This window comes from Saccopteryx leptura, chromosome 5, assembly GCF_036850995.1.
Source record: "Saccopteryx leptura isolate mSacLep1 chromosome 5, mSacLep1_pri_phased_curated, whole genome shotgun sequence".
Lineage (NCBI taxonomy): Eukaryota > Metazoa > Chordata > Mammalia > Chiroptera > Emballonuridae > Saccopteryx > Saccopteryx leptura.
The window spans coordinates 148,322,373-148,349,180 of record NC_089507.1 but is presented as its reverse complement, the minus strand read 5'-3'; the positions used below and the strand labels follow the sequence as shown (position 1 = coordinate 148,349,180).

The 26,808-nt window shown below is 48.8% G+C and overlaps 1 protein-coding gene across 5 annotated transcripts in view; it reads right to left on the bottom strand.

Moving 5' to 3' along the window:
• ASAP2 (ArfGAP with SH3 domain, ankyrin repeat and PH domain 2) overlaps nucleotides 1–26,808 on the bottom strand; it is a 160,908-nt gene that overhangs the window by 119,911 nt on the left and 14,189 nt on the right. Inside the window, exon 2 of one of the 5 annotated variants that reach the window (XM_066385986.1) lies at nucleotides 2,506–2,627. The exons of the other annotated variants lie outside the window; for them this stretch is intronic. The gene's annotated coding sequence lies outside the window, so the exon portion shown is untranslated. The remainder of the gene's footprint in view (nucleotides 1–2,505; nucleotides 2,628–26,808) is intronic. 5 annotated transcript variants of the gene reach the window in all.

Sequence of the window (26,808 nt, the reverse complement as noted above, 5' to 3'; positions counted from 1 at the left end):
CTTGTGCAGTCAAAACTTATGAGCAGACCAACTGCTGTCAGGCAGAAGACACCTCCACTCAATTAAAATATCACCGGATGATTCTCTCCTACACTTGTGTGGCCACCACTAACTCCCTGGGGCAAGCCTCCCCCAGGCTGCAGAGCCATCAGGGCTAAATGATTTGGGTATGCAGATAAGGACGGAGGACACTGAGGACAGAAAAAAAGCAAGAAAGGCACGTGGTGCGAAAGGTTACGAAACTGAAGACATCGACAGGTTTTAAAAATTCTAGACCCAGAATAAAACCTCACACACAGCTTAATGATTAAAAATTGCACATGGTTCATCTGCTCAATCGTTCATAGATGGGTTATTGACAAGTTACATGCGAGGCAAAATTTGGTGAAGTCCACTTATTCTAAACGTCCAGAGCGGCGATTTTTACCCGGAGTGCCGCAAGGGTTTTCAAAACATGCAATGCCTGACTACTGAGTCAGGGGCACTGACCTCTTTTCCCATAGACCGTGAAATGAAAAACTGACAACAGCCAACACAACAATAGCTGTCCGTTGTGAATGAAACCAAATTATACATTTTATTTCTTTTTTTCTGGATCGGCAAAAAATAGATCTTTCAGTGTCCCGTAGAATTTCAGTAATTAGTGTATGTGTGCCGTGGGATTAAAAAAAGGTTAAAAATTGCTGGTCTACAGAGTATGGGTTTGAAAAGATTTTACAGAGAATCCTCTCCAACTGTTTACTCACAAATGTAAAAAGTCACCATTGCCCAAAGTCAGGGAATTTACCAGGGGCAGGACCAGGGCCCCCACATCCTGGCACCCACCCAGAGCTCCCGTCCCACCTGAGGGCATGCTGCCCTCCTGGCCTTCAATTCAACTTGGAGAACCGCCCCATCTGCTTGATTACATAACCAAAGGTGGGCTCACCTTTTCTGCATCTGGGCCCCAACAACCACCACAACAAACTTCTGGCTGAGACCAGTCCGGTCCCAGCACCCTCTGGTCACTGGGGAGCTGGTGGCCAACAAAACAGTCCACGCCCTCATGGAGCAGGGAGCCTCGGTCCAGCGGACAGACAGGCAGTGAGCTATCCTGTCAGTGCCGCCCGCAAGGAAGAAAGAGCAGGACAGTGGGGGCTCCCCAAGGCAGGGATTTATCTTTAATTTTTCCATTGATTTTTGAGAGAGAGTGGGGGAGGTGGAAGCATCAACTCATTGTTCCACTGAGTTGTTCCATTTAGCTGTGCACTCATTGGTTGCTTCTTGTACCTGCCTTGACTAGGGGTCGAACCCACAACCTCTGGCATGCCACGTTGATGCTTTATCCACTGAGCCACCCAGTCAGGGTTGAGGCATGGGTTTTTGTATCACTGCATCCAATAGGTGCTCAAAAAATATTTTCTGACCGAAGGAGCACACAGGAACATCAAGAGTGGTGCTATTTCAGAGAGAGAAGTCAAGAAGAGGTGAGGTGATCCTTGAGAAACATACGCAAAAAAAAAAAAAACTCAGAAATTACGTGTGTGTTATAAAAAGCAACTGCCATCACTTCGAGAAATGATCCAAAATAGATTTGTGAGCTGTTTTTACGGAAGGCTCCATCCCTAGACCAGCAAATGGCCGAGGGGGCCCTGCAGGCCGACTCCCCACCTTACCTCACCCTCAGGGTCCCCAGAGCCCTGAAGAGCAGGAGCAGCAACGTCAAGCTTCCACACTGCAGTTAGCAAAGGGTCAAGACCACGTCCCCACCAGCAAAGCCATTACCTCTGGCTCTCTTATCAGAAACTCCTGTATGGAAGACCCCAGGTCTGCGTATTCAAAATCAAGCACAGTTCCCAGAATCTCTATTAATAACAACCATAATGCTAGTACTGCCACCCTGCACTGGGCTCTGGCCACCCATCGCATACTAGAGGAGACATGTATCATGGAGCATTGCATGCAAGCCTCCTGAACACCTTGCAGAATGAGATACACAGAGCAACCAAGGCGACACTACCAACGACAGGTCAACCTGTGCCCCCCAAGCGGGTGCTCACCGAATGCTGGCTAAAGGCCAACAAACCCAAGCACCACTCAGTCACCATGCACGATAAGCCGTGTATTTCTGCAGAACAGTAACCTGACCAAGTCTACGTCATTCCTCCAGAAGGCCTTAAACAGGGCCAACCAACACGTCTTCCTCCCTGTCACCACACATCCCCATCACACTGTAAATGAGTATGATTACATCCACCTCCCGCTCTGTCTACACACACCACGTGTTCGAGACACAGTCATTCAGCATCGTCCGCACTGTGGCACCACCTGAGAGGCCCAGGTGGTCGTTCTGCCCCCTAACCCAGCGGTCGTAGAAGCCGCCGGGGCAGAGGCGCCACACCTTCCCGTGCTGTCAAGCCTTCCCCGCAAGTGTTGGCTGCATCCATGCTCTGGGCTGGAAGCAGGCGAATGTGTCCTCCCAAAGGGCTCTCTGTCCCGCTGCCACCACGAAACCCCGGAACTCGCTCTGCAGGGTGTCACAGGCCCTCTTGGCCTGTGGCGAACACCAGTAGCTGGATATTCCAAAATCAAGCCTCTTCACCGAGTCCCATCTGAATGGCTTGTTAAGGTATTCTGCACGGGAATGGCTGAACAGAAGCAAAGATTTTTATTTTTTTATTGGTGAGTTTATAGAAGAGAAAAATTTTTCCACTATTTCCAAAAGGAAAAACTTTATAGCCACGTTTCATAAAAATGGACACGCATGCACCACCTTCTCTCATCATTTCGGGGGAACAAGATTTGCTGGCTCTTTTTACCAGACTATTTCCTGGCAGGCTCATGGTTGTAGAATTCTCAGCAACCAGCACAGTCTACAATCACACTGCTTGAAAAGTGAGCGTGTGAATGAAAAAATGAATGAATGAATGAATACATACCACAGTGACCTAGTCATGTGTTCGTCCTGCCTCAAGTTAGTCTAGCTAGAAACCAAACATGCGCCAACCTCTCTAAGGAGAAACCCTCCCTCCTTCTCCAATCCCTACCTCCCTGCAAAAGGTAGCAGACCCTTGATTTTCCAGTGAACTAGTTCTTGAAAGTATTTAAATTAAATTCATCTATATGACATACACTTAAGCCGATACTTTTACACAAAAATATTTTTTCAAGGCTTGCTACGGTAAGACATTCCTAGTCTCAGAAACTGAATGACAAGCCTGTGCTAACCCATTTGCCTTCTGTCCATTAACACCTAAAGCCATCATTCAAGGAGGCCAAAATAAAGAATGCACACGAGGCTGCTCATGCAACCTTGCTGAGCAAAAAAAATGTTTTTGATGTCACTGGGCCTCAGTTACACCATACACACGGAAGGCCAATGCTCTCCACGGTCGCACACCTAATGGTCTGAACGCATGTTAACAGTCTTACCTGACAGTCATTGTTACAATCAAAAGGTGTGTCCCAAATATCACGTGGCACCAGAGAGGGCAATTTCCATCCATAAAGGAGATAGGAAAAGGAAGAAGAGTTGGAGCAGAAGAGAAAATGGAAAAAGTGGTGACATGATGGTGCTCGGCTATGGGATTTCTCCTTGACGCTACCTATTTTGGTCTTTGGAGGAGCCACAGGCCTGAGGGTCACCTCCCACTGACCGTGCGCCTGCCTCCTGCTCTTCCCACTGAGGCCTGTGGGAAAGACACCACATGCAGTGTTCCAACACGAGATGTTCAATCCCTGCCAGGCGCAGGCACCGCACGCCCGCACCCTGCACCACCCTTGCTGGGACTAGGAACTGCGGTGGCGCCCAATTTCCTGAGGGCACATCCTGCCCAGAAGAAAGGGCTCATTGAAGCAGACGGCTGGAGGTTGCTGCTGTAAAACCTCAGTGCATTTGCTCAACAAACACTGACTCAGCACAGCCAACGTGGGGCACTGGGCAGGGCGCCAGAGGAGCGACCGCCAGTCTCAGCCAGAGGCTGAACCCGCACTTCCCTCAGTCCTGGCCAGATGAGATGCTATCTGCAAACCACCAGAGCATGCTTCCACAGAGCGCAGTCCAAACGCAACGCCCATCACTACAGCCTGGCCGGAAAAAGTTTCATTCCAGCACTGCACTCACATCGCGGGCCTCACTTCTGAGACCACACACACACACACATACACACTGAACACCTGGGAAACATACACTGTACCTTCATCTCCCTTCTTTTTTTTTTTTTTTTTTTTTGCATGAAGAAACTAGGGCAAAGAAGGGTTAACCCACTTGCCCAGAGACACAGAACTACCAACGAGTGGAATCAGAGGTTTGAACTTCAGGTGCCCGCCTAATACGCTCCCCTAAGTGTTCAACTTATTAGGATGCTGACACATGCAAACCGGGGAATTCTCTCCTGCCAGGCCCAGAGTCCTCTTTTTGGCCTGATGAAGTCATCCTTGGAGGCCCTGCTCAAAACGCCGTTCCTCGGCCTGACCTGTGGTGACGCAGTGGATAAAGCGTCGACCTGGAAATGCTGAGGTGGCCGATTTGAAACCCTGGGCTTGCCTGGTCAAGGCACATATGGGAGTTGATGCTTCCAGCTCCTCTCTCCCTTCTCTCTCTCTGTCTCTCCCTCTCCTCTCTAAAATGAATAAATAAAAAATTAAAACAAAAAACAAAAAAAAACCGCCGTTCCTCTTCTCCTCCCCTTCCTTCATTGGGCACAGTGATGGATATAGAGTAGGTGCTTAGTCAATGTGGGCTGAGCTGAAAATACACACGTCCACATTAGGAAAATGGTGGTACTTTTTTTTTCTTTTGGCTGAGGCATGAGCATTTCCTTAAATCAACTTCATTTTCACATGTGTATGCATCCATAACTGTGTATAAGGAACTCATAGCCATACCATCCTTATATCTTATGATATACCATATACCTGTCACAGTGGACACAGGGCCATGGCTCACCAGAGAGCTTTCCACTGAAAACTATCGGAGAAATAAAGAATGATTTTACATGCATTCACAGTTCAGCGAAAATTCTGCAACATCATTGCTTGGCATCAATAAAATACCTTCCTGGGCACATGCTGGATTAAGAAAGAAGGCTGTTGTTTTAATAACTCATTGTGTGAGTTCCTGACATTTAGTTTAGGAGTGCACTTAGTTTTTGCCCTCACCCTGATTGATGGTCAGAGAGGTCTGTGAAGACCAGGGGTCCCCAAACTACGGCCCGCGGGCCACATGCGGCCCCCTGAGGCCATTTATCCAGCCCCCACCGCACTTCTGGAAGGGTACCTCTTTCATTGGTGGTCAGTGAGAGGAGCATAGTTCCCATTGAAATATTGGTCAGTTTGTTGATTTAAATTTACTTGTTCTTTATTTTAAATATTGTATTTGTTCCCGTTTTGTTTTTTTACTTTAAAATAAGATTATGTGCAATGTGCATAGGAATTTGTTCAGTTTTTTTTATAATCCAGCCCTCCAACGGTCTGAGGGACAGTGAACTGGCCCCCTGTGTAAAAAGTTTGGGGACCCCTGGTGAAGACAAACTGTGAGAATCCTGTCTGCACTGTTCTAGCACACTGTCTGGTATTTCATCCTGACTTCATTCCTTCCCATGTGCCGCCCCCTGAAGCTGTCACAGAGGGGAAAGAACTAAACTTGGAAATGGAAGACCTGGACTCATACCTGGCCCTGCCCCGTCCCCAGCCACGTGGCCTTGAGGAAGTTACTTATGCTGATCAGTGTTGTCCCCTACAAACACGAGGACACTGCCCACTTCAGGGTTTTGTGTCTGCTGATGGGTTCCAATGGTCAGCATATAAAGGGTGCTCAGTTAAGGGCAGGTGAAGTGGAATTTCCTTCTCCTACCCCCAATGTCCTCTTTTGTGAAAGGAAGGAAAGGTATCTACGCTGTTGGGTTGTTAGGAGAATTAGAGGTTATGTTAAGTCTAGTGTCCGGCATATAATAAAGACCACAGGGTTAGTTGTCATTCTCTCCACACCCCCCACCACCACCCCATGGCTTCACTCTACCCAAAATATAATGAAACAGCAACCAGATTAGCAGAATGACATATGTAAACAGATCAGACCCCAGTAGTGACTCTCCATGTAGAACACCGGCTACCGACTAGGAAGGTAATACAGAATTACGACGTGCAGAACAGCTCTCCTCAAATCCCAGTACAATGACGGAATCTGTGCTGACCCTATGCATAAAGCTTTCCATACGAAAAGTCACAGCATTAAATGTGTCATGTAATTCACCATGTTAAGAAGCTAAAAAAGGGGTGGGTGGACGCCTGACCAGGTGAAGGCGCAGTGGATAGAGCGTCAGACTGGGATGTGGAAGACCCAGGTTCGAGACCCCAAGGTTGCCAGCTTGAGCATGGGCTCATCTGGTTTGAGCAAAAGCTCACCAGCTTGGACCCAAGGTCGCTGGCTTGAGCAAGGGGTTACTCGGTCTGCTGTAGCCCCACGGTCAAGGCACATATGAGAAAGCAATCAATGAACAACTAAGGTATCACAACAAAAAACTAATGATTGATGCTTCTCATCTCTCTCCATTCTTGTCTGTCCCTATCTATCCCTCTCTCTGTAAGAAAAAAAAAAGGAAAACCAGACGGCCATTTCAATCGATGCAGAAAAGGCATCTGACAAAATTAAACACCTATTCGTGATGGAAAGTCTCAGCAAGCCAGAAAGAGAAGAGGATCTGATAAAGGGCTTGTACAAAACCCCGGCAAGGGATGTCAGACTCAACACTGAAAGGCTAACTGCTGTCCCCTTAAAATCAGGAACCAGCCTGACCAGGTGGTGGTGCAGTGGATGGAGCGTCGGACTGGGATGCGGAAGGACCCAGGTCTGAGGTCGCCAGCTTGAGCGCGGGCTCATCTGGTTTGAGCAAAGAGCTCACCAGCTTGGACCCAAGGTCGCTGGCTCCAGCAGGGGGTTACTCGGTCTGCTGAAGGCCCACGGTCAAGGCACATGTGAGAAAGCAATCAATGAACAACTAAGAAGTCGCAACGCGCAACGAGAAACTGATGATTGATGCTTCTCATCTCTCTCCATTCCTGTCTGTCTGTCCCTGTCTATCTCAGCCTCTGTTTAAAAAAAAAAAAAAAAGATCAGGAACCAGACAAGGATGGCCACGACCCCCGTGGCTCCTCAGCCCGGTACCGGGTGGTGGTACCAGGTTGCCGGGGCAGTGCACTGAAGTGAGAACAATGAAGTAAAGCCAAACCTGCTGGGAAGGAAGGAGGCAAACTTGTCATTCTCAGCTGACGCGGTCCTCTATGCAGAACACGCTGAGGAATTTTACCAAAAAAGCTACCTGACCACCAGTAAGTTAGTTTAAAGCAGGAGGAACTTCATGGGGTGATAGAAATGCTTAATATCGTGACTGTGGTGGCCTGTGTCAGAGTTTATCGAATTGTACTCTTCAAATTAGTCAATGTGTAAGATGTCAATTATGAGACCACAACAGAGCTGACTAAAGCAGGAAAGGAACACTGGGACCCCTCGCAGCTCACTGTGGCTGCACCCATGTCCCTGCCCCCCACAAACGCAGCAGTGTACTCGGACCCGAAACATTTCAAGGGGTGGGGTGTCCCCATCTCAGGGGAATTTCTCACTTGGAAATCAGAAAAAAACCCAGGAACCCAGGGATGGAACGGCTTCCACGCGAGGTCAAATAAAGCATCAGAGAGACAGCTTCGAGTGACGGTGGCTGCAGTCCAACAAAGCTATACACACGTGACATGTGTTTGTAAAACCTAGACTGTCAGGACAGAGACTGCCAAATTTCAAGGGGTTTCCCTGGTCTAGCTGTCTGGGGTTCTGGGTGGGGAAAAGGAGGCTCCAGAGAGAGCAAGTGACTTGCCCAAGGGAACACAGGCATGCCCACCACAAAGATCAGAGGATACGAGACCGTAAACACACACAAAGCAGCCCCATGGAATTTGAAGGTGTAGTTGGTGTGCACTGTGAAAGAACTCTAATAATAGTAAACTAATTCGTGTGAGAGATCCCTGAGCAGCCTGTCGGGGGGCAGTCCTAAAAAGTGCTGGGCCCTGGATTCAAGCCAAGTGGTTGGAGTCTGGAGCCATGGATCTCACCAGCACAAGGAGGCAAAAACCACAGGAAGTGCATGCGAGCGAGCCGCACGTTGGCCCCCAGAACCACATCCACGGGCCACAGAGGACCACTCACCCTTACTGACTTCGTTACCTTACTGTCCGCTTTCACACGGGAATAAACACACCTTCAGACTTGACCTGTGCGGCAAGAGACCTGACTGACTACTGGTTTTTCTCAAGACCACCACTCCCCGGACTGCAGGCAGAATACGGTGGGCCTACTGTGTGCCGCGTGCTGTACCAGGTCCGACTGGTCCCTAACCTTCCTGGCAGCTTAGAGCCCAGGCTTTCACTCATACAGTAGACAGACCACACAGACGCTTCCTAAATGCCAGAACGGAAGCAGAATGACCCTAATGTTTCCCAAGATATCGAGTGTGTTCTCAAGTTTGAGTTGTAACCGAGACATGAATCAATCCAATCTCAAGACTCAAGGCATTGTTCAACTTCTCCATTTCCGCGTTTCAAAAGCAAATCTCAGAGAGCAACATTAACAATCAAAGCATACACTAAACAAGGATTTCCCTCCCCCCACTTCAAGCCAGAAACCTGGGTGTTTTCCTAGATTCTCACTCCCTTTCTCAGTTCCTGAGAGCCAAGAAGTCACTGAGACTTCTCCCTCTGGCCTATTTCTGCAAGCTGGTCCTTCTTCCCCATCCCCAGCTCCTGCCAGGCTCAGACCTCATCATCCCCTTGCCTCTGAGCCCTGGCCTCTCCCTGGTGTGTCTGCTCGCCTGCCCGGCTCCCAGCCTCAGAGGCCTCTTTCTGACTCACATCTTGCCCTGTTCCTGTCCTAGTCACTCAAAAGCCTTCCACTGCTCCCTAAAACAAACAAGATACAGTCTAAGCTCTTTGGCGTAAGGCAGAACTTTAATTAGGAAATAAACTAGAAGTCAAGAAATCCTCCAAACAAAATAAACACATTTCCTCCAACACAGAAACGGAGAAAGAGAAAAAAAAGTGTGTGTATGGGGGGGGGGGGGTGTTTTAACTGTGTTGGAAATAAAGCATTGTTCTAAGTTCTAAAGGCAGGGCATTATTTTAAAAAGCAAAAGACATAGTGAGTGTTTCATATATCACACACACCTACACACATTCACAAAACCACCTGCGCGCGCGCGCACACACACACACACACACACACACAAACAATGGGTTGCTTTTTATTTATTTATTTATTTATTCCACCAATCTTTAAATTTCTCTTTATCTCTTCAGTGGAAAGTCTTTATATTTTTTAAATATACTGAGTTAGATTTTATTTAAACAGATAATTATAAAAGTAAATTAAGTCCACTCTCTGTATGTCAGTACGAAAGCAGTTTTCATTTTATTAATTGGCACACCAGAACAGCAAGGTGTCAGAACACACCCCACAAGGAGGGCATCAGCATTCCACGCAGCACAAGGCAGGCAGGCAGAACCCGGGCAGAACCCGTCAGGAGCCTAAGAGGATCAGCATTTTAATGCCACCCTTTGAAGATCTTGATGGGCTCGATATATCCACGTGCCTGGAAATCTCCATCTTTATTTCACAGCATTTGGTTAAGCTTCAGCTTATGAAAATTAGTAATCATCTGTATCCTGTCTAACTTGAAGAGGAACTCAGGCCCACCAAGCTACTCCCTCCTTTACCAGGACCTGGGCCCCAGGAGCAGTCAGGGGGCAGAGGATGGCCCCCTTAACTCCTCCCCACCCACACCAAGCAGACCATTGCTGGACAATCTTCTAGCCCAGGGCTCTCGACACAGCCCTAGGGACCTGTGCACTGCAGGGCACCCACCTGTGGATGCCACAGTGCCCGCTTGCCCAGTTGTGGTGCTCAAGCACATCTCTGGGCCCTGCCCAAAGTCCCCCAGAGGGCCAGTCTGCCCAGCTAAGCAGTCCACTCTTGGCCAATCCGTCTGCCCTCACCCTTCAAGGGAGGCTTCACTGGCCTCATCCTTCAAAATAGTTTTCCAGGGACCGCCACAATGGCCACCCTCAGGGGTCAGTGTCTCTGATCAATGTCCCCTCCCCTGCACTGGCCCAGCCACACTGCAGTGGCACCCACACCTGTGCCGCCCCCCCCCCCCAAGACACACACATACACAGCTCCGCTCAGCCAGCCCAGCCCCCTCTCCTATTTTTCTATTAGCAGTGAGCTTTTCCATTGGTCGCCAAAAGGCCTCAGGCTGTACAGAAGAGAGCCTCCGCATGAGGCTTTGAGGCTTTCACACATCCGGCCTCTGTTAGAACAAGCAAGACCTACAATAAACACTGGAAGAGCATCGCGCCAGGGAAATCTCAGACCGTCCCGAGGAAAGGGCCAACATTCCACACCGTGCACTCCGTCTGCTCCGAGCAAAGGGCTGCCACCTCTGCTGCTCCTCAGAAAGCTCTGGAAGCAACCCTGTCCAGGGCGCCTGGCGCACACTCCCTCCCTGGCACCCTGGTGCCTATGAAGACAGGCCGGCTATTCGGTTCAGAGGTCACCTGACTCAGTCAGGTTCAACACCCCGGCCCCAGCTCTCACCTGACGCATGTACCACTCAGTAGCTGCACACAGACCCCCACCTATGATACAGGAGGGCAGTCCCGTGGGCACGCATCGGGTCCAGGCAGTGAAGCGAAGCGTCTGAGGAAGTTCAGCCCGTGGGGAGGCCAGACATAAGGCAGGGAGGGGCCTGGGTTTTGCTGGGGGAGCAGAAAAGCAGAGCCTTCTCCCACCTGCATCCAGCATGGGTGGGGGTGCGGGGCACACACTTCACACATTCTCAAGTTCTCCCTCCACACTTCCCCAAACAGGATGTGTTCAATCCGTGAGTCAGGAAAAACGGGGCATTTCTAGGAATCTGCTGGAAGGAAGGTGTGGTGGAAAACTAAAGAAAACTAAAGACAGAGAATAAAACCAGACAATATGCAAAGCTAACAGAGCCTTCCCAAGGCCGGAAGTCTGCTCGGAAGGGGCCCCCTGGCATCTGGTCCCAGAGCGGGTGACCAGCCTGTAATCTCCCTCTGCCCCCGCTCAACAGGGGTCCACCCCACTGGACCCCCCCCCCCAACACATCTATCCTCCTGCATCTGTCATCCCCACCCATCTGGTCAAACTCTGGGCTTCCTAACAGATTAGAGTCCCAGCTTGTGCAGGGTGCCTGCTTCACAGATGGTGAGTGAAGGGCCCTCCTCTCCCCCTCCCCGGGCTTCCTCGTGCCCACAGGAAGCGATCCCTGCTATCAGAGCTCTGTATGGGCACCAGCACACGTCACCTTGCACTGATATAATCTGGGTACCTTCTAATCCTCCTCCACTACGTGCTGTGGCCACGCCAGCTGCCACGAGCCCTCCACCATGTCGCAGGCTTGGGGCTAAATGTTCTACCTAGGCTTCCTCATTTAATTCTCAGGCCAATCCTGCAGTCATATATATGATCAGTTCTCCCCATCTATGGATTTAAGCTCAAGCTTGGGACCCTAGAGGCAGCAAGCAAAGCAACGAACAGCAGGGGGTTCCTGAGCCAGAGGCTGGGGGTGGAATTCTGGCTTCAGCACTGGCTGTGTGGTCCAGGCAGAGTGCCTGAGCCTGTGCCCTGGCTTGCTCTGCTTTAAACAGGAGGGTGACCACAGTACGTCCCTGCAGGGCTGTCCCACCATCAAACACTTTTACCTTCTGTTAAGCACTTAAGGCCTGACACACAGTAAGCGCTATGTTAGTGGTTGTTAAATAAAAATAAGTAAACAGCATATTTGCCCACGGCCATACAGGTATTAACTGGTAACATTGGTACTTGAGCCCTGGTCCAAGTGTTTTCAAAGCAGATGCTCTAATCATCGCACAGGCTCAGGGGTAACAACAGAAACACCTCATTGGAAAGGACCATTTCTCCGCCATCTCTGCATTCCTGAAAAATACAGGGGTCCTGGGCGACCACACAACTTTTAGAAAAATTTATAGAAACCTGTTTCTGAAATAGAGATTATAAACACCAAAGAACTACTAGAGCCTGAAGAAAAAAACAAAAAAAAACTTAAACGCCTCTCTTCAAGGTAATCCTGTAATCTGAGTATCCATTCTAAGGATGTTTACTTCAGAGGCTTTAAGATTAACAAATAAATAAATTCCCACAAGACAACACTACAAGCCAGGAGAGCCAGCTGACAGGGCAGGTAGTAACCATGGCTTCTCAATTCTTTTACTATCTGATAGACTCTTCAAAGTCCCAACATAATACCAGCCTTCACTATAATTGTCACAGGGACATGATAATTATCACTAAAGCAGCCCTGGGGGGGTTAACCTACCAGCCCTCTTGGACAACAGTTAGATGATACAGACAGTTTCAAAGCTGTGTTTCTGAATCTGTTTCAAAACTACTTGGGTCCCATTGAGAAAAAAAGAATAAAGAAAAAAAAGGAGAAGCACAGATGGGCAGTGTTTTCTGTTTCTAATAAGTAGCAACTGGAATCACACAGATAATCATCGGAGCCCTGCCTGAGATGGATCTGGAACGAGACTGTCGCTGGGCACACATGGAACCCTGGAGTCCCCTCCTCCAGAGGGCAAGGGAATGGCACCCCTAGTATGCTAGGTCACAGTACATTTCCTGACTGGTGGAGCCATTCAAACATCTTCCTACTTTTTTAAAGGTCAACACTCACTAATTCAACTTTTCAAACAGTACCTTCTAAGAGTCAAGTCTCCTGTGGCCAGAGAAACAAGGTTTCTATAAACTGGCTACACCAACAGCCAGAGAAACAAGTTTCCATAAATGAGAAACACCAACAGCTGGAGAAACAAAATTTCCATAAACCAATAACACCAGGAGCCAGAGAAACAATGTTTCTAAGAACCAGTCACACCAGTGGCCAAAGAAACAAAGTTTCCATAAACCAGTAACAGGGGCACTCCTTGAGCCTGCCATCTCAGGTATACCTACTGCAGGCTAGTTTCATCCATTCAACAAGTATGTACGGTGTGCCTGGCACCATTCTGGGGGCTGGGGACACATTATTACATCCAAGTAAAAAATTCATGGCCCCGGCCCTGGCCGGTTGGCTCAGCGGTAGAGCGTCGGCCTGGCGTGCGGGGGACCTGGGTTCGATTCCCGGCCAGGGCACATAGGAGAAGCGCCCATTTGCTTCTCCACCCCCCCCCCCTCCTTCCTCTCTGTCTCTCTCTTCCCCTCCCGCAGACAAGGCTCCATTGGAGCAAGGATGGCCCGGGCACTGGGGATGGCTCCTTGGCCTCTGCCCCAGGCACTAGAGTGGCTCTGGATGCGGCAGAGCGACACCCTGGAGGGGCAGAGCATCGCCTCCTGGTGGGCAGAGCGTCGCCCCTGGTGGGCGTGCCGGGTGGATCCCGGTCGGGCGCATGCGGGAGTCTGTCTCACTGTCTCTCCCCGTTTCCAGCTTCAGAAAAATACAAAATAAATAAATAAATAAAAAATTCACGGCCCCATGAAGCTTATTATGATCTGGTGTGGGGGAGGAGAGCTAAAAAATAGAACCATATCAAGTAAAACACGTACCAGATGGAGATATGACATGTGTCGTGGGGAAAAGACAGGGTCAGCAGAGTAGGGAGCAGGTGTAAACGGTGCTCAGCGCAGCCTCCTGAGAAGGTGATATCTGAAGGAGGTAAACCAGTGAGCCATGCAGACTCCCTGGGAGAAGAGAAAGTGGTCCCTGGACACAGGAATGGCCAGGCCAATGCTCTGAAGGGCGTGCCCTTGGTGCAGCCACAGGGTTGAGTGGCCAGAGCAGAGCATGGCGTTTAGGTCACAGAAGACAATGCAGGGTCCCTCCTGAAAAGGCTTTCACTCTAGGGTGAGGTGGACAGGATACCAGCCATGAATGGTCAGATAAGCAAGGTCTCTGCAGTTTGGAAGGTCACCGTCGGACACACGTGCTGATGGCCGGCTCTGACAGAGGTGCCTTCCACAGCTCTGAGAAGCCAGGGAAAGTGTCTAACAGGTCCGAGGCTGAACTTCACGGGAGATGCAGAGACAAGAGGGGTGGTTCTCAAGCAGAGGAACGGCAATCTAGGAAGGACGGTGATGTGAAGTGGCGTGACATTGAATGTGGCAGGGGGGAGAATGGGAGACTGGCTGGAGAGGCCGGCAGGGGCCAACCAGCTCGCTGAAGGCTCTGCGAGCTCAGAGTCCGGTCATTAACTAAAAGGTAAGGGACTTACCTGTGAGAGCAGGGCAGAGGTGGGTAGCAGGGACAGACGCCCTCTAAATGGGCACCAGGCAGACTGACCAGGTGGTGGCGCCGTGGATAGAGCATCGAACTGGGATGCAGAGGACCCAGGTTTGAAGCCCCAAGGTCACTAGCTTGAGCCCAAGGTTGCTGGCTTAGCCTAAGGTCGTTGGCTTGAGCAAGGGGTCACTCGCTCTGCTGTAGTCCCCCGGTCAAGGCACATACGAGAAAGCAATCAATGAACAACTAAGGAAATTAAGGAGCCACAACGAAGAATTGATACTTCTCATCTCTCTCCCTTCCTGTCTGTCTGTCCCTATCTGTCCCTCTCTCTGTCTCTGTCACAAAAAAAAAACTAAACAAAAAAAAGAAAAACAAAAAAAAAAAACAGGTAAGGGGAGACACCAATGAGTTTAAAGCCCCGAAGACTGAGGCCAAAGCTGTATTTTAGGACAGTCACCCTGCTGCAGGTGCAGAGGCTGTTGGGTAATTTGGTTGATACATGACGGGGATCTACAGTGTGGCTGTAAGAATGGAGAGAAGGCGTCAGAGCCAGAGAGATTCAGAGCACTAGCTCACCAACCTGAGCCATGCTGACTCACAGATGCCACTCCCCAAAGGGAGCCAGGGTCTAGCAGGGGGACAGCTCAGTCGGGGCTGGATGCAGCATCCCTGACTTACCTGCAGCAGGAAAGGTCAAGGCTGCCGGAAAGCGGACTAAAACCAGCCCTGCCCTGGCACCCACGGTGGCCAGAGAGACGTTAAAGTGGGAAGTCTGCAAAGGGGACACACAGCATGGGGGAGGGGAGACCAGTCAGCAGAGCCAGCATGGGGGTACAGAAGGCATACACAGGGGACATCCACAGCCAGGCGGACAGCCAGTCCGCTGCTCCAGGGGTCCCTACTACCCAGAACGTGGCCCTCAGACAGGCAGGAGGCAGTGAGAACAGGGCAGAGGTGGGTAGCAGGGACAGATGCCCTCTAAATGGGCACCAGGTAGAACCTGGGCTTCAAGGAGGAGGCAGCTTTGTAAAACAGCACCACCACTTGCTGGGATCTGCTGACTCTTGACTGACACCCAGGTCTGTACAAAGCCCAGGTGACTTCCACCACACTAGATGCCCATTGAAATGGGGACTTGCAATTAGGTGTGGCCTCACATAAGCCCAGAGCACATCCCCTGGACTGAGGCCAGGAACTCAGGGAGAGGAAGACAGAGATCCTAAAAACCCAGTGAGGGGCCAAGGGAGACTGTCACCTGCCCCCTGCAGGTGACCAGTCCTGGCTAGAGGGGTGGGAGGGGCAGAATCCCACCAGAAGCCCTTTCAACAGAAAGAAATGCCCACCGCCTAGCCTGCTGGCGGGAAGAAGAAATCCTCTGGCCAGGGCTGGGGTGGAAGAAAAGGGAAGTGGTCAGGGAAAGTGACGGACAGTAACCACAGACCACCCGGCCTGGGCAGTGATCTACACCCTGGAAACAGGCAGGTCTTCGTGCTGTCAGGAGGCAAGAAGTTGCTCTGTCCCCTACCACATGGACCGTGCCATAGGCCTCCCTGACATACCACAATCCCCAGGACCCCAAGAGCCTGGCCCTGCATCTGCCTCCAGTGCACACCCTTCACAGAGCCCATCACCACAGATCGCAAGGGCTTCTCCTGCGATGAGAAAATACAGACGTTTCCCAAGAATCTTCCTTCTACTGGGGACACTGTTGCCTGCTTTGCCCACACCAGTCCCCGCACCCAGCCCAGATGGGAATCAGAGCATCCTCTCCATGTAGCTCAGGAGACACAGGGAAGGCGTCTGGCATCCCGGCTCTCCGCAAGGCCCAGGGCCACATGCAGAAGCAGCTCCTGGCCCTCTGCCCACCCTCCATCCACCCAGGGAAAGCTCCATCTGCAATGTGGTGGTCGGATCGCCCTCCAGGGAACCCGTGGAGAAGCTGGTTCCAGAGAGTGTGCGGGCCCAGGGCTCAGCCCACGGTCACTGTCAGACTCCTGCATCGTGGCAGGCTCATTGGTGCCACGGGCGAGCAAGTCTGTTCACTCCCACAGGCTGTTAGGAGTGACTCGGTGTTGCCATAGCAACTGCCTCTGTACCTTACTGCATTTATCAAACCATGTGTAATTGCTGGTTTACGCATCTGTTTACACCGTGAGAGTGTGAACTAGCAATGCAGGGCTCTGTTCACATTGATAAACAGCGCGGTGCCTGCACACAACAGGCAGGCCTCCAATGGATGTTGCGGAACGAGCAAACAGAACCATCTACCCCTGCAGACATCACAGAGCTGTTCTCAACCAACACCTTCCTCTGAGCAGGGCGAGCCCCCCCTCACTCCACACACCCACAGGGCCCAACACTGCCCCTGCCCCCACCTAGAGGTGAACACAGCCCTCTGGAGGTGGGACAGCCCCTCACGACCCCACACTGTCTTAGCTTTCACCAAGCACTGCCCAGGCTGTTATGTGTCCCTGTTCTAGAACGCTCTCTATCATGCCCATCTGCTCTCACTGATCCATCACTTACTCAACAAAGAGCCCTGATGGTCTTCTGTGCCCAGACCTTGACTGCCCTTCCAGGTCCAACAATGATTCGGGCTCCGGCAGGAACCACGCTTGGCCACACTGGTCCCACCGCCCTCTCCAGACATGAGCTGGACCCCTCCTGCCAGGCTAGCAGCCCACCCAGGAGGGCAGTCTCACCTCTCCTTCTCCTTCACAGCTGACCCCAGGGCCCAGCTCAGGAAGGGCTGGACACACAGTTCTCAGGTTGATTAACCAACAGATGGGCAGGGCCCTCTATCCAGGCCCAAGGGACTGCAGAGGGTGCAGACAACACAGGAGGGGCTAACGCTCACCCCCATCATGGCCACGGGCAAAGTCTGGGCCGCTGCCACCACGCCCAGCGCAACCATGAAGCACAGCGTAGGAGGCAGCACACGCTGCCAACCCCCGACCCACTCGATTGATGAGACTCCCCCATCTTTGAACCTGCGTGGACTGTTTGTCCCTGAATCTGAAACGTAATGACCCAAAGGGAAGAGAGGGACACAACTTTGAAACGGCAAAGATAACTTTCCTCCCGAAGTGCTCCGTTCCTTGTTTCACTCCTGAAATCTGTCCTGAAACTCCTCCTCTCTCCCAGTCACCTGCTGTCCCCACCGTCCACTTCCCACCTGCCCTCCACTGGGGCATCCCCACGACGGAAGGAGACAGGCCAGGGCTTCAGTGGGGAGTGGGCTGTGCTCTCTGCAGAAGATGCTGAATCTTCCACCTCTGCTGCTGGAGCCAGGGAGGGACTTGGGAGCTGCTGGAAATGTCATGGAAATGCAGCAGGAAGTAGGACTAACGACACACTTCATGGCTGTAACAATGGAACTAAGATCCCAGTTACACCGCACTCACTATATAGAGAGTGCACACTGTCTTCTCCACTGAGCAGCATACATCCTCCATGTATCAGGCAGCAACAGAAATAATCTGCATTTGGGTGTGCTGGCACACACACACACACACACACACACACACACACACATTCTGTTGTCCCTTGGGATTCTGAGACATTCCACGTTCAAATGGCACCATGGATTTCCACCTGTCTAGGTGATGGCCAGATGGAAAGACACCATCGTCAATCACAGATGCACTCTGCTCAGGAGAAAGGGTCCTTGACTTTGTCCAGCGTAACATGGATACAATGTCTATTGGCCCCCAAAGGGGCTCAGTTCCCCTGAAGCCATGCCATCACCCTTCCCCAAAGAAGAGATCTGAAATCAAGTATCAAAACACAGCAACCAAAGGAATGAGGAAATTGCATAAAAATGGGGAGTATGAGGAGAAACTTCGCTACCACTTGAAACACCTTTCTCTTCTCCTCAAGGTTAACCAAGTGCGTGGGCAGGAGGTGTAAAAAAAATATATGCAGTATAATTAGAATACTCACTATGACACACGAAAGAAACATATTTTTAACACTGAAGGCAGCTATGACTCTCTCAAAAGGATACTCCCTTCCAATGATAAATAATTCAAGATTGACTCCTCCAAGGTTACACAGCCACAGAGCACTTCCCATCACAGACATGACATGAGGTTTACTCCTCACTCTGAGATTCAGGAGCTCTAAAAACCTGATATTTAAAGATTCCCCATTGCATTTAAATTATAATTACACCGGCACTCGTAATGCCATCTGGGCTTTCCTCTCCCAGCTCTCTGCTATTATCTGGTTATTATGAATAAACAGTCCCTTTTCCCGGAACAGCTAATACCACCAGTATTAATAGTAACGGGAACTATTAACTCTCTTCTAACATAATGTGCAAATATTTCTAAATTATCTGTCCTTAGCAGTACTTTCTAAAGACAGTAACGTAGTAACAACATAAGCAAAACATTTCAAATATCTCTTAAAATGAAGACACTGCACAAAGAAATCTCAAAGCACATAGAACCTGTGCATATGCACATGGACTCATAAATACCACACCCACACGTCTTTTAAAAACTCACTGAGCCTGACCTGTGGTGGCGCGGTGGATAAAGCATTGACTTGGAACGCTGAGGGTGCCAGTTCAAACCCCTGGGCTTGCCCGGTCAAGGCACATACAACAAGCAATCAATGAACAGCTAAAGTGAAGCAACTAAGACTTGATACTTCTTGTTCTCTCCCCTTCTCTCTCTCTCTGTAAAATCAATAAATAAAATAAAAAAAAAACCCTCAGTGAAATGATTATTGACTGGCACTCACATGCTCAGATGGTTCTGGGCAACAGAAAGTTTACTCATTGGCAAGAGCTATAAACTCCTGGTTTCTGTTTCAGGGTGACCACTATCTTATTCTGCAAAGCCACTCAGCCTCTGGCAGGCTGTTTCCTCAGCTGTAAACGTGCATCAGGCCCTTCCCACCCAACAGTATTTTGAAAGGAGCTGATTGTAAATAAAAATAATAGCTTATTTTAACAAAAGAGCTCCTGCTCTTAGGAGTTTGCAGCCTGGTTTCAGGAAGTAAGAACACAAACACAGGAAGAGGGGGATGGCGCGGATGGTGCGCTGGCCTCAGGAGAGATTAATCACTGCGTGACACTTGGGGAGGGAGGGCCTCCGGGTCACGCACTGTGGAATTTAAGGTGCATGTCCCCTGCGTCCCTGCCTTCAGCCGGCGTGTGCCCTTATAATGAAGGACTGGAGGGTGCAGACATCCCAGTGATGGATGGATGAATGGACGGACGGACAGACGGACGGACGGATGGATGGATGGATGGATGGATGGACAGATAAACAGACAGATGAATCAATCCATCAATAGACTGAAGGCTCAATGGACAGATGGATTAGAAAGAGATGAACAAACTAAGTCAGACGCTAATTACTTTAAGACATTAGGAAAGAAAGCAATTCTGACAGACTGGGCATGTTAAGGAAGGTGTTACAGGAGAAAAGACATGATTAATATATTCTTCAAGGCCCTGGCTGGTTGGATCAGTGGTAGAGCATGGGCCTGCGTGTGGCAGTCCTGGGTTCAATTCTCGGCCAGGGCACACAGGAGAAGTGCCCATCTGTTTCTCTACCCTTCTCCCTCTCCTTCCTCTCTCTCTCTCTCTTTCTTCCCCTCCCACAGACAAGGCTCCATTGGAGCAAAGTTGGCCCGGGCGCTGAGGATGGCTCCATGGCTTTGGTCTCAAGCGCTAAAAAATGGCTCAGGTTGCAATGGAGCAATCTGCCAGGTGGGCAGAGCATTGCCCCCTCGTGGGCATGCCGGGTCGATCCCCGTTGGGGCACATGTGGGAATCTGTCTCTGCCTCCCCTCCTCTCACTAAAAAAAAAAAAAAAATATATATATATATATATATATATATTCTTCAACAAAGAAATTATACTTCAGTTAAAATGCTTTACAGAGCAGAGATTTTGATACTTTTTAATGTTTATTTTATTGATTTTATAGAGAGCAAGGGAAAGAGAGAGAGAGACAAAGAGACAGGACCACTGATCTGTTCCTGTATGTGCCTGACCAGGGATGGAACTAGCAACCTCTGTACTTCAAAGTGAACCTCTAACCAACCGAGCTATCTGGCCAGGGCTTGATAATTCTGAAAAAAGATTTTCCTGTTCCTCTAATCGTTTCAAAGGATGACATGACAACCTGGATTTTGCAAATCAAACACATTTATTTCTAAACATACGGCAAGACCTTTGAAGGAAAAGGCAGAAAATCCAGAGAATTAAAAAGATTACCAGGACCTTGACATTCAACATTTTCTGAGCACCACATGCTGGGCACCAGGCTGGGCTCTGAGAACTGGAAGAGCAGTGACACTTAATCCTCACCCCCCAGCATGGGGTCCACTCAGTTGACAATGGTAAACAGGGGGACACTGAAAGTGGAAGCGTCTTAACTCCAAAAAAGGAAGCTGGCAGAATATTCTGAGGTCAGACGAGAAATCACACGGCTAATTCCACCTGTCTTCACACCCCTTCACAGCTAACTGAGGACCCAGGGCTGTCCTCATGCAAGTCTGTGTGTCCTGGGTACTGATGCACTCTGCCATGGCCCGACCCCATCCTGAGCGACATTTGGGCCAATACTGAAGGAAGGAGTCGTTGTTCCACACAAATGAATTTTCCCGGTGAACTAAAGCTCTTCAAAATGACAGAGGAAAACTCAAAATCTATTTTCATGAAAAGTTCTCCCGGGGGGGACGACAGACTCGACAGCAGAAGGCACTGATGCTGGCCCCAATTAAGGACCAACTTAGACATCAAGAAACAAGCTCTGCTGTGGCTTCGTGCAGCCCGCGGGCTCTCATTCTCTCTCTTCCTCCCTCCCCGGGCAGAGAGGCCTAAGCCGGAGCACTGGGTCCTTGCTATTTCAACCTCACTGCATGGTCTCTTCTGAGACCCCAAGGCTGACCTGACACGACAGAGAACCAAAATGGACTCCTCAAGAGCTGCTTTCTTCCAAGAGTCTCTTTTTGTTTACTCCCAGGTCCTCACCCTGCCCTAGGCCCAGTGGCCCTAATGATTCAACTGAACAGTTACATCTGGGAAAGGGGGACAATAACAAATGTCTGAAACACTCGTTTGCTGGCACTGCTACTCCTTAATTCAAACCAAAACTCTAACCCAGTGTCTGAACCCTACCGCAGCTGGTGGCGCATGAGGAGCAGGAATAAGACCCTGAATGCAATGTCAGGGCCACGGGCTTCCTCCGCAGGGATTCTAGTCGGGAGGGATGTAAGGAGGCTGGTGAATGAAAATAGCAGTAAAGCAAGGAGCCCTAAGAGACTTCCTACCAGCTCCAACTAAAGCAGTGCTGTCACAAGATCCATCAAACCTCCTTTCTTTTGCTCTGACCACAAAGGAAGAAAATTGTACTTCAAAAATTAAGCTCCAGAAGATAATAAATCATTATTTAAAGATAGACAATCAACCCAGTCCTGGAAAACCGAGGAAGGCCATGTGGCAGGAAAGTCCCCCGTTAACTGTCCTCAAAGAAACTGCAGTTTCAAGTGTGACGTGTGATAGACGGATGAGAGAGGCAGGAAGGCAGGTTGGCCTGACACCCCAGGGTCAAGCTCCCTCCCTCCAGTCGCCTCCAGAATATCCTACTTTGAAAAGAAAGCGCAAGGCCCGAGGACCCTGAGATACAACCCAAGGATGAAGAGAAGAGGGGAGGCACGGGAAGGGAGGGGGGTGAGGATGTTAAGCTTTGAACACTGCCTGGGTTGTAGCATAAGCAACCTACTCCCTGAGGAAAAGACTGACACAGCAGTGTGCAGGAAGGGAGAGGAGGAAAGCGGAGAAGGTGAAGAGCCATCTTGTCTACCTTGGGTCTCTGTGCCCTCTCCCTGCCGGCAGACCCATCCCGCAGGCACCTCTTCCAAGTCAAAAGCCCATGATCTGGCAAGCTATAACCACGGAAAACTGAGGTACAGGTTCTGACAGCCCACAGCCTACGGAGTACACACACCTCATTCCCACTTGCCAAAAAAAGAAAAGCAAACGGGAATTTACAAGTTGAGAAGAAAACCAGGCATCTCAACATCGACCTTTTGCCAAGAGTTGAGTGGTCTCCAGGCTGAGCCAATTAACGTGGTGCTTACAGAAAGAAGCAACCAAAAAGCCACCCTAACCAGCAAAAACAACGGGCTGCTCATAGTTTGCTGTTGTTGCAGAGACTGAAGAGGCCTGGCTCCTGCCTGGACACCTCTCAGGTTCCATCAAACACCTGGCTGTGACGCAAATGTCTGAAACCTATCTACCAACGCAAGTGACATTTCCACTAACTTAACTTTGCAACTAAAGACCAGATAGGTATATCTTTCATTTTCTCAGGAGATTCAGAGCCTGAAGGAGAAGAAACAAAACAAATTATAAGAAATTTTAGCTGTACATACAAACTGTTTCCGTTTCCTCCTCCTCCTCCTCCTCCTTCTTCTTCTTGAGCAAAGGGGGCAGGGAGAGAGATGAGAGCATCAACTCATAACTGCATCACTTGAGTTGTTCCATGTTTCTATCCCGAGCCACCAATAGTCAGGTACAAACTGTTTTCTTAACACCAAAGTCCATTATTCAACAAAGTCATTGAACCTTGGGACTGTGCAACCCACTGGGCATTTATAGACGATTAAGAACTGGTCCAGCAATTAAGCAATAAAAAGAAATAAGATTTTTTTTTCCCCCAGAGACAAGAGAGAGAGTCAGAGAGAGGGATAGATAGGGACAAACAGACAGGAACGGAGAGAGGTGAGAGGCATCAATCATCAGTTTTTCGTTGTGACGCCTTAGTTGCTCATTGATTGCTTTCTCATATGTGCATTGACCATGGGCCTTCAGCAGACCGAATAATCCCTTGCTCAAGCCAGCAACCTTGGGTCCAAGCTGGTGAGCTTTTGCTCAAACCAGATGAGCCCATGCTCAAGCTAGCAACCTGGGTCAGAGTCTCGAACCTGGGTCTTCCACATACCAGTCCAATGCTCTATCCACTGCGCCACCACCTGGTCAGGCAAAATAAATAAGATTCTTAAGAAGAAATCTTTATTATATGCGGCTTAAGTGTCTGTCGCCGATAGCTTATTGGTTGCTTGCGTAACTGTACTAGCTAATGGGGTGAAGTTGCCACAGCTGAACGCAAATTGAGCAGGTCAGGGGGAAGGCTACACAAGAAATGTTGTGTACAAAGAGATCTTTGACATGTGAATTAACATTTTATTATTTAAATCACCTTTATTTATTGAGCTAGCGGTGGCTCTTAAGAAATGTACTGCCAGTGGTTTCCTTCATTGCACTCTACTTTAAGCAATTAAGCAAGTAGAAGGGGGAAACCCCGTGGGGCACTAAGCAAAGGGGCGTCCTCGCCGCCTGCCCTGGGTAATTCAGTTTGAATTAGCAGACACCTTTGCACAAATCATTTTAATTACAATTTATAATATCTAGAACAGCGGTCATTTTGTATGACCGCCGGCTTTCTAGGAAACCTATGTCTGTTTGCAGATAACATGACCCTGTGTATAAAAGAATCCTAAGGAATACGCATATGTACACACACACACACACCCATACCTACTAGAGCTAATAAACAAGTTCAAAGGTTACAGACTACAAGATCAATATACAAAAACTAATTGTATTTCTATGTAGTAGCAATAAACAATTCAGAAATTAAGAAAACAGTTCCGCCTGACCTGTGGTGGCACAGTGGATAAAGTGTTGACCTGGAATGCTGAGGTCTCCAGTTTGAAACCCTGGGCTGGCCTGGTCAAGGCACATATGGGAGTTGATGCTTCCTGCTCCTCCCCCCTTCTCTCTCTCTCTCTCTCTCTCTCTCTCTTCTCAAACATGAATAAATAAATAAAAATAATTTTAAAAAACCAGTTCCATCTACAATAGCATCAAAAATAATAAAATACTTAGAAATAGATTTAACAAAAGAAGTCCAAGACTTCTACACTGAAAACTACAAAATGCTCAAGAGAAACGAAAGTTTATATAAATGGGAAAACAATCCAAGTTCACAGATAAAAAGATGTTAAGATGTCTATACTTTGCAAGTTGATCTACAGATTCAATACCTCCCCCCATCAAACTCCCAGCTGACATTTTTATTTGCAGAAATTGACAAGTCAATCCTAAAATTCATATAACACAGGAAACCCTATGGAAAAGAAGAACAAAGATGGAGAACTCACAGATTCCAATTTCAAAAATTACTATAAACTTACAGTAGTAATCCGGACTGTGCTGGCATAGGATAGACATAAAAAACAGTGGATTTGAGTTGGAATTCTAGAAATAAACCTTTACTTCAAAGATCAATTGATTTTTGAAAGAGTACCAAGAGAATTCAGTAGGAAAAGAATACATTTTCAACAAACAGTGTTGGGACAGCTGGATATTCACGTGCAAAAGAATGACGTTAGATCCCTGCCTCACATCATATTAAAAATTAACTCTCCTGACCAGGCGGTGGCGCAGTGGATAGAGCATTGGACTGAGATGCAGAGGACCCAGGTTCAAGACCTCGAGGTCACCAACTTGAGCGTGGGCTCATCTGGTTTGAGCAAAAGCCCACCAACTTGAACCCAAGGTCGCTGGCTCCAGCAAGGTGTTACTTGGTCTGCTGAAGGCCTGCGGTCAAGGCACATATGAGAAAGCAATTAGCCTGACCTGTGGTGGCGCAGTGGATAAAGTGTTGACCTGGAAATGCTGAGGTCACTGGTTCGAAACCCTGGGCTTGCCTGGTCAAGGCACATATGGGAGTTGATGCTTCCAGCTCCTCCCCCCCTTCTGTCTCTCCTCTGTCTCTCCTCTGTCTCTCCCTTCCTCTCTAAAATGAATTAAAAAAAAAAAAAGCAATCAATGAACAACTAAAAACTAATGATTGCAACGAAAAACTAATGATTGATGCTTCTCATCTCTATCCATCCCTGTTTATCCCTCTATCTGACTCACTCTCTGTCTCTGTAAAAAAATAAAATAAAAATAAATAAATAAATTTAAAAAATTAACTCAGTGGATCAAAAACTTTAATGGAAGGGCTAAAACTATAAAACTCTTAGAAGGAAATACAGGTATAAATCTTTTTTTTTTTAATTTTATTTATTTATTTATTTTTTACAGAGACAGAGAGAGAGTCAGAGAGAGGGATAAACAGGGACACAGACAGACAGGAACGGAGAGAGATGAGAAGCATCAATCATTAGTTTTTCATTGTGTGTTGCAACACCTTAGCTGTTCATTGATTGCTCTCTCATATGTGCCTTGACCGTGGGCCTCCAGCAGACCGAGTAACCCCTTGCTGGACCCAGTGACATTGGGTTCAAGCTGGTGGGCTCTTGCTCTAACCAGATGAGCCAACGCTCAAGCTGGCGACCCCGGGGTCTCGAACCTGGGTCCTCTGCATCCCAGTCCGACGCTCTATCCACTGCGCCACCACCTGGTCAGGCAGGTGTAAAACTTTGTGACTTTATATCTGGCAATAGTTTCTTAGATACGACACCAAAAGCACAAGAAACCAAAAGAGATATTCTGGACTTAAACAAAATTAAAAACTTCTGTTCTTCAAAGGACACCAGGTAGGTGAAAAGATTATCCAATAATGGGAAAAAATACTTGCAAACTGTATATCTAAGGAGAGTCTCTAGTTTCTAGAATCTGTGAAGCACTCTTTCAACTGAACATTAAAAAGACAAATAGCCTGACCAGGCGGTGGCGCAGTGGATAGAGCATCTGACTGGGATGTGGAGGACCCAGGTTCAAGACCCCGAGGTCACCAGCTTCAGTGCAAGCTCATTTGGCTTTAGCAGGGTTCACCAGCTTGAGCCCAAGGTCACTGGCTCGAGCAAGGGGTCACTCAGTCTGCTGTAGCCCCCCCCCCCCCCCCCCGTCAAGGCACATATGAGAAATCAATCAATGAACAACTAAGGAATCACAACGAAGAATTGATGTTTCTCATCTCTCTCCCTTCCTGTTGGTCTGTCCCTATCTGTTCCTCTCTCTGTCTCTCCCACAAGAAAAAAAAAAAAAGACAAATAAATATAATTTAAAATGAGCAAAGGGACTGAATAGGCATTCCACCAAAGAAGATACACAAATGGCTGCAGACACATGAAATGATGCTCAGAACCATCAGTCATCCATCAAGGAAATATATACCAAGTCCCTGAGATATTGCTTCACACCTACTAGGATGGCTACACTCAAAAGGGCAGACAATAACAAATGTTGACAGTGATGTGGAGAAATGGAACCCTGCCCACTGCTACTGATAATGTAAAGTGGTGCAGGCAATTTGGACAATAAACACAGGGTAACCACATGACCCAGCAATTCCACTCCTGGGTATACACCCAATGGAAACAAAAGCATGTGGCTGACCAAGAACGTGGATAAGAATGTTCCGGCAGTACTATTCATAGTGGCCCAAAACAGGAAACAACACAAATGTCCATCATCTGATAAATGAGAAACAAAACATCACACATCCACACTAGGCAACATTATTCAGACAGAATAAGGAATGC